General features: G+C 45.1%; 1 protein-coding gene across 1 annotated transcript in view; it reads left to right on the top strand.

Annotated features, from left to right (window-relative positions):
* The first annotated feature begins 797 nt into the window (after positions 1 to 797).
* LOC137534953 (gastrula zinc finger protein XlCGF48.2-like) overlaps positions 798 to 11,487 on the top strand; it is a 53,566-nt gene continuing 42,876 nt past the window's right edge. The window contains exon 1 of the mRNA XM_068256689.1: positions 798 to 835. The gene's annotated coding sequence lies outside the window, so the exon portion shown is untranslated. The remainder of the gene's footprint in view (positions 836 to 11,487) is intronic.

The raw sequence follows: 11,487 nt of genomic DNA, 5'->3' as shown, positions 1-11,487 counted from the left end.
GTATTTCGAATCAATCAAGTTGGAGTGAGCATTTGAGGTGTTCCACAGTGCTTCACTTCTGAATATGCAAATCATCCCTACGACAAAGGGTCGATTTGCATATTCAGCAGTGATGCATTGTGGGACACCTCATGCTCACTCCAACCTGAATAACTGCAAATACCTGCTGTTTTAAGAAGGCAAGATTCTGTTAGGAACTAGTATGTTTAACTTTTAGAAAAACAATTCCCGTTTTGGAGACAGCCCCCTCCCCGCGTACGCGTAAAAGGGATGCTGGGTGAGGCCACTAGTAGAATATTGGTAATATTACCAATATTCTACTATTAGGCACTGCCTAATACAGATAATAGAATAGTGGTAATTGTATCAATATTCTACTATATCACTTTGGCTAATCCTCTTGTCATACTAACCCAGCACCCCACCACTAAAGTGACCCTCTGCCAGTATTTGCGTTGCTTGTTTATAAGCTGCACTTACAGCGCCCAAATAACATTGCACCCAATTAGCCCCTTTACCTCCTCTTCTATTTATTCATTGATTTATTTTTCGAGCGGTACTCCCTTTTTAAGAAGAGAGGTGACCATTGTGGGTATGTAATATTTAAATTATTTATTCACTTGCCCCCTAGTGAAAGAGTTCACCATGCAAATGAAACACCATGGAACATACTGTATTTTTTAAATAGCTATAGCCTGCAGTTTCCCTATCTGCCACAAGATGGAGCTCTGCTGCTGAGCGGGAAGGACAGGAAGTGATCTAGCAGACAGGAAATTAGAGTTGAATTTGGAGTTGGGAGAGAAAGAAGACATTGCTGGGACTGGCAGCAGTGGAGGTAATTCTGATTTATCTCCATATTTACACCCAGTGACCCCCTTTCGTGTTTATCCGTGTTTATCCGTGTTCTATACATCACTGGTGTCTCCCCTCTCCAGCAACTGCTGCCTCTCATAGCATTACATGGGGGGTTCTGCTCAGTGGTGTTCTTCTAAGCTCTTATAGCTATTTGGGGATTTACAGGGTACTCAATATAGCATAACTTGTGCAACTTTGCTGGTCAGTAGTTTATCATAATAACATTAGTTTGCTGCTGTGTGATGGCTCTGATATACAGTAGTTAAGTTTTTGCTAATCTGTTATTATTATTGTTTCAACATCTTCTTTAGCGCTGTACATGGTACAGAATCGCACACTAATAGAGAGAATAGATACTGTAGTTCAACACACTGTACAATCAGGACATCTATCAACACAACTACAAATACATATAATTGATGTGTAGTTTGAAAACTTTACCAATAATGGTACATGCTCATTTGTTAAAGTGCAACAGAAATCCGAGACACTACGGGGAGGCCCCTGCCTTTGTGAGCTTACAATCTAGAGCAGGTATGGGCAAACTTGGCCCTCAAGCTGTTAAGGAACTGCAAGTCCCACAATGCATTGCAGGAGTCTGACAGCCACAGTCATGACTCATAAAGGCAAATGTATTGTGGGACTTGTAGTTCCGTAACAGCTGGAGGGCCAAGTTTGCCCATGCCTGATCTAGAGGGTAGTGCGGTGGACAAAGTGGTTATCAGATGAAGCAGTGAGCTCAAATTCAGCTATAACAAATAAGGTTATCTCAAGAGGTGTGTCTTGTGGGAGCTGGTCTACTCCAGAGGATCCAGCAGGAAACCTCATAGGGAACAGTTGCCAAGTCACAGCACCCTCTACAACACAAAGTGTTGTGATTGGCTGAATAGAGGGGGCATAGTTTATTACAACCTATTGGAAACCTAGCTTTTCGGGAGGCTGCTGTCCACTCAATCACGTTAGCTAAATTTCCCTATGAGTTTTCCTGCTGGGTCCCCTAAAGTAGACCAGTGCCGTCCATTTTTGAAAATTTTCAAGTTTGGAGCATGATGGAGAGGCTGTGGGAGAGGGTTTCAAAGGAGAGGTAACACTTGGGAGAAGTCCTGGATGCGAGAGTGAGAGGCGGTGACCAAGGGGGATGGCAAGAGGGTGTTGTTATGTTCAGATTCCTTCATAAATCAGGGGAATTGCTGCTGCTTCGTTCTGCATTACTATTCTGCACAAGCGGTGGGGAACAACTTGGACAGCAAATGCATTTGATTGGTCTATATCCAGGCTGCATACAAGTGGCATTATCTTTGTATGCTAGCTGTAATTATTACTATTTCCTCTGTAGTGATAAGTGCGCAGTCTGCAACTCTGTTATTCTACAGGAAGTGTCTGATACAGGAATTACTGACCAGGGGATTTAAAGTGGACCTGAACTCGGAAATTCCTCTCTGCTCTAAAAGATATCAATCTAACATGAGAAGAGAAAAAGTGTAGAGATGCTGGCACTGCTGTAAATCCTTGTGAGGAAGAGGGAGGAGGGGGGCGGCACTGTCACCACAGCGGGCATGGAGGATGTAAATCCCAGCGTGCTCAGGCAAAAATAGTATCTGTGCATAAAAAGGAGAGGAGAAGAGCGCCGGAACTGCTGTCATTACTTTATTTTGGGTTCCAGAACAAAATGCAGCTAATAGTACACGTACATTGTAAAGAAAAAACACATACCCGAGGTGGAGGTGGATCAGGTGCGGTGGGTGCAGAGGTAGAGGAGCCTAAAAGATATGCAACAGCATAATAACTTTTAAAGAAAAACATTTCTTTGTTACAGCTGATACAAATCCTACAATACATCTACACAGTTTCTACTTCCTGATTCATGGAAGCAGACATATTGTTAACCTCCTGTGCTTTTAAATGCCCTTATCTGCCGTGGCAGTCAGGTGACACGGGGAGAGATCAGATTACACTTGTGATTAGTCACAGATGAGGGGGACTTAGAGAGGCTAAACTCTTTAAAGGGACTCCGAGCACCTCTCACGGGTATGCCTTTAAAGAGGAGCTGTTATGTATAAGGTCTCAGAGAAAAAAAACACATCTATCAGTAGCTAAACATTGGCTGTACTTACATTACATATGCATTTCACTGTCCACGTTTGGATTTCACAGAAGTTTTATATAGTATTTGCAGAGAATGATGCTCCTGACAGCTTATGGCAGGTTCCATGTTTGTCTGTCTCCTATGAAGCCAAATGTGTCGTCATGTCCTGCCTGCTTCCTGATGATTCACTCACACAAAAGATCGGTAATGTAAAACACTACTGTGCAGTGAATATTAATTAGCCATGTGGCTAGGAACAATAGCGGACTCCTGCAGTGTACTCTGCCGGTGCTGTGTCTGATTACGCTGCCTGTGGATTTGCGCTGCCCCGCATGCGCAGTAGGAGACTATGCAGCCACATTTCCTATAGAATGATGCTGCTGGAGATAAAATACGAAATATCTCCGCTCCCACACCTCTTACACTCCCCAAATTTTCAGGGTAGGGAGGGGACCCCCCGAACGACCTCTATGCCAAATTGCAGCCCCCGAGTCCCGCTGGTTCAGGAGATAGATTAGAGTCACCTATCTTGGGAACCAGTGGGTCTCGGGGGCTGCAATTTGGCATAGAGGTCGTTCGGGGGGTCCCCTCCCTACCCTGAACATTTGGGGAGTGTAAGAGGTGTGGGAGCGGAGATATTTCGTATTTATCTCCAGCAGCATCATTAACTTCACACTGAGCATGCGTGCTACTCAGTGTGGAAGGGAGCTTCTGGGCAGCGCAATCAGACATTACACCGGGAGTTTTTTCAATGTTGTGAGCTGCTGCTTTTGTAACACGAGCCCTGTAACTTATCAATAGCAGCCGAGGGGAGGGCCCCAGAATGCTTTGCTGTATGGTATGCGGCTCTCGGCTACTTAAGAGCTTGGGTCTAACAGCTTTGCTGATAAGCACACATCAAAACTAAGAGTGATTTTTAACTTCAGTATTGCCTTTTTGGCTTCCTTCTAAACTGTTTAACACAGGAGAACAGAGGTTTAAATTAGCTTTTGCAGCCTGATAGTTACTCTTTAAGACTCCGATCAGTACTGCAAAGTACTTAAAGTGGATCCGAGATGAACTTTTACTCATTGCATAATTGTGTTCTTTCCTATTGTTAATAGGGCATTCCTCAAGCCAAATACTTTTTTTGTTTTAATACTCTAATTCCCTATAAACTAAACAAGCCTCGCCCACAGTTTTTCAGAGAGCCTTGGCAGTAGCAAGGGCTCATAGGAGCTCAGTCTGGGCAGGAGGAGGGGGAGGTATTACTAGCCAGAGATTTCAGAGGCAGAGGGGAGGAGGAGGGGGATTAGGTTTTTTTCACAGAAGATGCAGATAAGCTTGCCTCTTTGTAATGTTTACAAACAACATGGCTGCTGTCATTGTCTCACAGGAAGAAATAATCATATTCTATTGAAGATGGTTGCAGCTAGATTTGCTGTGTAAACAATCTAAACTTTAGATAAGATACATAGACAAGTTACTTGTTATAGTTTGTTTTTCATCTCAGATCCACTTTAAAGATGCATACCTTTCTGTAGCTTGTGCTCTCCTCTTTCATTTGATGCCTGAATCGCTGTTCTACACATAGTTCTACAAATCCATTCGCCATTCTACAAATAGTTTCCGTTCGATTTCTATTTAAAAATCGCGGCTGCCATCTTGGCTATGGTATAATGTCCGGGTCACCCCTGTCTTCTCTGTTAGAGAAGTGCATCACTGAATGAAGCAGGAAGAGGAAGTGACACGCATGGCCATTGCAAGAGGCTCCACCAGAGGGGTCATAGCACGACTTTGTTGGAAGTCGTCCGGCTTAAAGGCATACCCATGAGAGGTGCTAGGAGTCCCTTTACATACATACAGGGTGCACTTCTCTGTTTTCCTTCTGTTTTGTGCAGGAATTCTGGTCCACTTTAAAGGTGCTATCAGCGATTCCAAAAGTTCCTACACAGATAATACCAAGGTCTGCTGTAGCATTCCACACAGCATTATGAGAACGTTTACTATCTGGAATTGGCCATCAGAATGGAACCACATATTTTCCAAGCTGAACTACTTCCCACATAGCTGAACTACTTCCCACATAGTCTTTCCATTGTTCAGAGTAAACGGCAAAAAAAACTCTGAAAACTACATGTTTTGTGTTAAAAAAAAAAAAACCACAAGGCACTAGTCTATTTTAGGGGACCCAGAGAAAGCCTTCTAGGGAAATTCAGCTAACGTGATTGAGTGGATGGCACCCTCTCAAACCGCTATGTTTAAGATAGATTGTAGTAAACTACGCCCACACTATTCAGCCAGTCACAACACTTTGTGCTGTAAGTGGGTACTGTGATTGAAAAACTGTTCCTGATGGGGTTTCCTGCTGGCTGCCCTAAAGTAGACTAGCGCCAAAATCAATCCCCTTACTGTATTCCAGTACACTCTCAGTAGCTGTAAGTTAAACCTGTCTTGCAAAAGTCACAAAGAGTGTGACGGTTTAACCACTTGCCGACCGCCTACTTCATATTGGCGGCGGCAAAGTGGCAGCCCCAGGACCACGTAACGCAGATTGGCGTCAGGTCCTGGGGCACTCTCTGGCCGGGGATCGCGCGCTGGGATGCGCGCGCATCCGCCGGCAATAGGCTCCGCCCACCCGCGACGTCAACCCGCCGGCCAATCGGAAGCGCCGGCGGGTTGTTAACCCGACGATCGCCGGATAGGAAGCGTATAATACGCTTTGTAATGTTTACAAAGTGTATTATACAGGCTGCCTCCTGCCCTGGTGGTCCCAGTGTCCGAGGGACCACCAGGGCAGGCTGCAGCCACCCTAGTCTGCACCCAAACACACTGATCTGCCCCCCCCCTGCCCCCTGATCGCCCACAGTACCCCTCAGACCCCCCCCTGCCCACCCCCCAGACCACCGTTTGCACACAATCACCCCCCTAGTCACCCATCAATCACTCCCTGTCACTATCTGTCAACGCTATTTTTTTTTTTTAGTCCCTAAACTGCCCCCTGCTCCCTCCTGATCACCCCCCCACCCCTCAGATTCTCCCCAGACCCCCCCAGACCCTCCCCCCCCTGTGTACTGTATGCATCTATCCCCCCTGATCACCTGTCAATCACCTGTCAATCACCCGTCAATCACCCCCTGTCACTGCCACCTATCAATCAGCCCCTAACCTGCCCCTTGCGGGCAATCTGATCACCCACCCACACCAATAGATCGCCCGCAGATCCGACATCAGATCACCTCCCAAATCCATTGTTTACATCTATTCTCTCCTCTAAACACCCACTAATTACCCATCAATCACCCATCAATCACCCCCTATCACCACCTGTCACTTTTACCCATCAGATTAGACCCTTGCGGGCACCCAATCACCCGCCCACACGCTCAGATTGCCCTCAAACCCCCCCTTATCGATTCGCCAGTGCGTTATTTACATCCGTTCTTCCCTGTAATAACCCACTGATCACCTGTCAATCACCCCCTGTCACTGCCACCCATCAATCACCCCCTGTCACTGCCACCCATCAATCAGCCCCTAACCTGCCCCTTGCGGGCAATCTGATCACCCACCCACACCAATAGATCGCCCGCAGATCCGACATCAGATCACCTCCCAAATCCATTGTTTATATCTATTCTCTCCGCTAAACACCCACTAATTACCCATCAATCACCCATCAATCACCCCCTATCACCACCTGTCACTGTTACCCATCAGATTAGACCCTTGCGGGCACCCAATCACCCGCCCACACGCTCAGATTGCCCTCAGACCCCCGCCTTATCAATTCGCCAGTGCAATATTTACATCTGTTATTCCCTGTAATAACCCACTGATCACCTGTCAATCACCCATCAATCACCCCCTGTCACTGCCACCAATCAATCACCCCCTGTCACTGCCACCCATCAATCAGCCCCTAACCTGCCCCTTGCGGGCAATCTGATCACCCACCCACACCAATAGATCGCCCGCAGATCCGACATCAGATCACCTCCCAAGTGCAGTGTTTACATCTCTTCTCTCCTCTAAACACCCACTAATTACCCATCAATCACCCCCTATCACCACCTGTCACTGTTACCCATCAGATTAGACCCTAATCTGCCCCTTGCGGGCACCCAATCACCCGCCCACACCTCAGAACGCCCTCAGACCCCAGCCCTGATCACTTCGCTAGTGCATTGCTTGCATCTATTTCCCCCCTCTAATCACACCTTGAGACACCCATAAATCACCTCCTGTCACCCCCTAGCACACCTACCCATCAGATCAGGCCCTAATTTGCCCCGTGTGGGCTCCTGATCACTCGGCCAAACCCTCAGATCCCCCTCAGACCCCCTTCCGATCACCTCCCCAGTGCATTGATTGCATCTATTTTCCCCTCTAACCGCCCCCTGAGACACCCATCAATCACCTCCTGTCACCCCCCTAGCACTCCTATCCATCAGATCAGGCCCAATACATCCTGTCATCTAAGAGGCCACCCTGCTTATGACCGTTTCCACAAAATTTGCCCCCTCATAGACCACCTGTCATCAAAATTTGCAGATGCTTATACCCCTGAACAGTCATTTTGAGAAATTTGGTTTCCAGACTACTCACAGTTTTGGGCCCGTAAAATGCCAGGGCAGTATAGGAACCCCACAAGTGACCCCATTTTAGAAAGAAGACACCCCAAGGTATTCTGTTAGGTGTATGATGAGTTCATAGAAGATTTTATTTTTTGTCAAAAGTTAGCGGAAATTGGATTTTTATTGTTTTTTTCACAAAGTGTCATTTTTCACTAACTTGTGACAAAAAATAAAATCTTCTATGAACTCACCATACCCCTAACGGAATACCTTGGGGTGTCTTCTTTCTAAAATGGGGTCACTTGTGGGGTTCCTATACTGCCCTGGCATTTTAGGGGCCCTAAACCGTGATTAGTAGTCTAGAAAACAAATGCCTCAAAATGACCTGTGAATAGGACGTTGGGCCCCTTAGCGCACCTAGGCTGCAAAAAAGTGTCACACATGTAGTATCGCCATACTCAGGAGAAGTAGTATAATGTGTTTTGTGGTGTATTTTTACACATACCCATGCTGGGTGGGAGAAATCTCTCTGTAAATGGACAATTGTGTGTAAAAAAAAAATCAAAAATGTGTCATTTACAGAGATATTTCTCCCACCCAGCATGGTTATATGTAAAAATACACCACAAAACACATTATACTACTTCTTCTGAGTACGGCGATACCACATGTGTGACACTTTTTTGCAGCCTAACTGTGCTAAGGGGCCCAAAGTCCAATGAGTACCTTAAGGATTTCACAGGTCATTTTGAGACATTTGGGTTCAAGACTACTCCTCACGGTTTAGGGCCCCTAAAATGCCAGGGCAGTATTGGAACCCCACAAATGACCCCATTATAGAAAGAAGACACCCCAAGGTATTCTGTTAGGTGTATGATGAGTTCATAGAAGATTTTATTTTTTGTCAAAAGTTAGCGGAAATTGGATTTTTATTGTTTTTTTCACAAAGTGTCATTTTTCACTAACTTGTGACAAAAAATAAAATCTTCTATGAACTCACCATACCCCTAACAGAATACCTTGGGGTGTCTTCTTTCTAAAATGGGGTCACTTGTGGGGTTCCTATACTGCCCTGGCATTTTAGGGGCCCTAAACCGTGAGGAGTAGTCTAGAATCCAAATGCCTCAAAATGACCTGTGAATAGGACGTTAGGCCCCTTAGCGCACCTAGGTTGCAAAAAAGTGTCACACATGTGGTATCGCCGTACTCAGAAGAAGTAGTATAATGTGTTTTGGGGTGTATTTTTATACATACCCATGCTGGGTGGGAGAAATCTCTCTGTAAATGGACAATTGTGTGTAAAAAAAATCAAATAATTGTCATTTACAGAGATATTTCTCCCACCTAGCATCTGTATGTGTAAAAATACACCCCAAAACACATTATACTACTTCTCCTGAGTACGGCGGTACCACATGTGTGGCACTTTTTTGCACCCTAAGTGCGCTAAGGGGCCCAAAGTCCAATGAGTACCTTTAGGATTTCACAGGTCATTTTGCGACATTTGGTTTCAAGACTACTCCTCACGGTTTAGGGCCCCTAAAATGCCAGGGCAGTATAGGAACCCCACAAATGACCCCATTTTAGAAAGAAGACACCCCAAGGTATTCCGTTAGGAGTATGGTGAGTTCATAGAAGATTTTATTTTTGTCACAAGTTAGCGGAAAATGACACTTTGTGAAAAAAAACAATTAAAATCAATTTCCGCTAACTTGTGACAAAAAAAAAAAATCTTCTATGAACTCACCATACTCCTAATGGAATACCTTGGGGTGTCTTCTTTCTAAAATGGGGTCATTTGTGGGATTCCTATACTGTCCTGGCATTTTAGGGGCCCTAAACCGTGAGGAGCAGTCTTGAAACGAAATTTCTCAAAATGACCTGTGAAATCCTAAAGGTACTCATTGGACTTTGGGCCCCTTAGCGCAGTTAGGGTGCAAAAAAGTGCCACACATGTGGTATCGCCGTACTCAGGAGAAGTAGTATAATGTGTTTTGGGGTGTATTTTTCCACATACTCATGCTGAGTGGGAGAAATATCTCTATAAATTGACAATTGTGTGTAAAAAAAATAAAAAAATTGTCATTTACGGAGATATTTCTCCCACCCAGCATGGGTATGTGTAAAAATACACCCCAAAACACATTATACTACTTCTCCTGAGTACGGCAATACCACATGTGTGGCACTTTTTTGCAGCCTAACTGCGCTAAGGGGCCCAAAGTCCAATGAGCATCTTTAGGCTTTACAGGGGTGCTTACAATTAGGCACCCCCCAAAATGCCAGGACAGTGAACACACCCCACAAATGACCCCATTTTGGAAAGTAGACACTTCAAGGTATTCAGAGAGAAGCATAGTGAGTCCGTGGCAGATTTCATTTTTTTTTGTCGCAAGTTAGAAGAAATGGAAACTTTTTTTTTTTTCTGTCACAAAGTGTCATTTTCCGCTAACTTGTGACAAAAAATAAAATCTTCAATGAACTCACCATGCCTCTCACTGAATACTTTGGGATGTCTTCTTTCCAAAATGGGGTCATTTGGGGGGTATTTGTACTATCCTGGAATTTTAGCCCCTCATGAAACCTGACAGGTGCGCAGAAAAGTCAGAGATGCTTGAAAATGGGAAAATTCACTTTTTGCACCATAGTTTGTAAACGCTATAACTTTTACCCAATCCAATAAATATACACTGAATGGGTTTTTTTTTTATCAAAGACATGTAGCAGAATAACTTTCACGCTCAAATGTATAGGAAATTTTACTTTATTTGAAAAATGTCAGCACAGAAAGTTAAAAAAGTCATTTTTTTGACAAAATTCATGTCTTTTTTGATGAATATAATAAAAAGTAAAACTCGCTGCAGCAATCAAATAGCACCAAAAGAAAGCTGTATTAGTGACAAGAAAAGGAGGTAAAATTCATTTAGGTGGTAGGTTGTATGACTGAGCAATAAACCGTGAAAGCTGCAGTGGTCCGAATGGAAAAAAAGGCTCTGGTCCTTAAGGGGTTTTATGACTGCAGTCCTTAAGTGGTTAACCTCCCTGGCGCTATCCCAGAGTCATGCTCGGGGTGGAAAAAAAGCAGCAAGAAACGGTAATCCCGAGCCTGACTTGGGGTAGCTGCCGGAAAGCTGTGTAGAGCTTTATGCGCAGCAGACGTTTTAACTCTCCTCCCCTGGGATCTAGGCGCCGGCAGCCATTCTCCTTCCTTTCTTCAGAGGCTCTGCATCCCCCGGTGAGGTCACCATCTGTTGTCATGACACTGGCAATCTCACTATAAGGTTACAGAGCCACCCGGAGGACAGAGGGAGAATTGCAGCGCATATTGTGATGTGGTGGTGACGGGGGGAATGGGGCGTAAGATGGCACAGTGTTAGGTGATTTGTGGATAGTTAGGTGGAGGGGGTATGTTGATAAGAGTAAAAAAATTCCTTGAGATTAACTTGTTCTGGACCGTGTTGGTTGAAATCTACTTCCTGCAGGTTACAGAGGCTCTGAAAGGACACAGATTTCAACGTCCCCACCGTGCTCCCGCCCATCCCATCCTCCCTGCTGCAGTCCACTTGCACTGCCGTCGATATGACAGCAGAGTTCTGTAAGCTGGTCAGGAGCTGATTTCATTGTCTCGTGACCACGTGATCACTGTCAGTCAATCCCATTGGCCTACACTGATGAACAGGGTCGGGAGCCAATGAAAGTGGCTTCAGACCTGCGCACAGCTCAGAGAGAGGAGCCTGTGGAGATGGCAGAATGGTATAAGTGGCGGGTACGTGTGGTGATTCGTCGGTAAGCGCCTTTTTGTGGTACCTGCAGTTTCTGGTCCTTAAATGGGCCAGAGGCTGCTGGTATGCAAGGGGTTAATAAACCTCATTCCTACTGTAATTTTACCATGTGCTGACTGGTTAACGGCATGTGACATTGATGACTTGACCAGAAATAACTGTACACAGGTGTAAAGCAATTGCAGTTTTAGGATGTTGCTATGTGTTG

Source organism: Hyperolius riggenbachi, chromosome 10 (assembly GCF_040937935.1).
Source record: "Hyperolius riggenbachi isolate aHypRig1 chromosome 10, aHypRig1.pri, whole genome shotgun sequence".
In the NCBI taxonomy this organism is placed as follows: Eukaryota; Metazoa; Chordata; class Amphibia; order Anura; family Hyperoliidae; genus Hyperolius; species Hyperolius riggenbachi.
The sequence above is the reverse complement of the archived record's forward strand: the minus strand, read 5'-3'. Positions and strand labels throughout refer to the sequence as shown.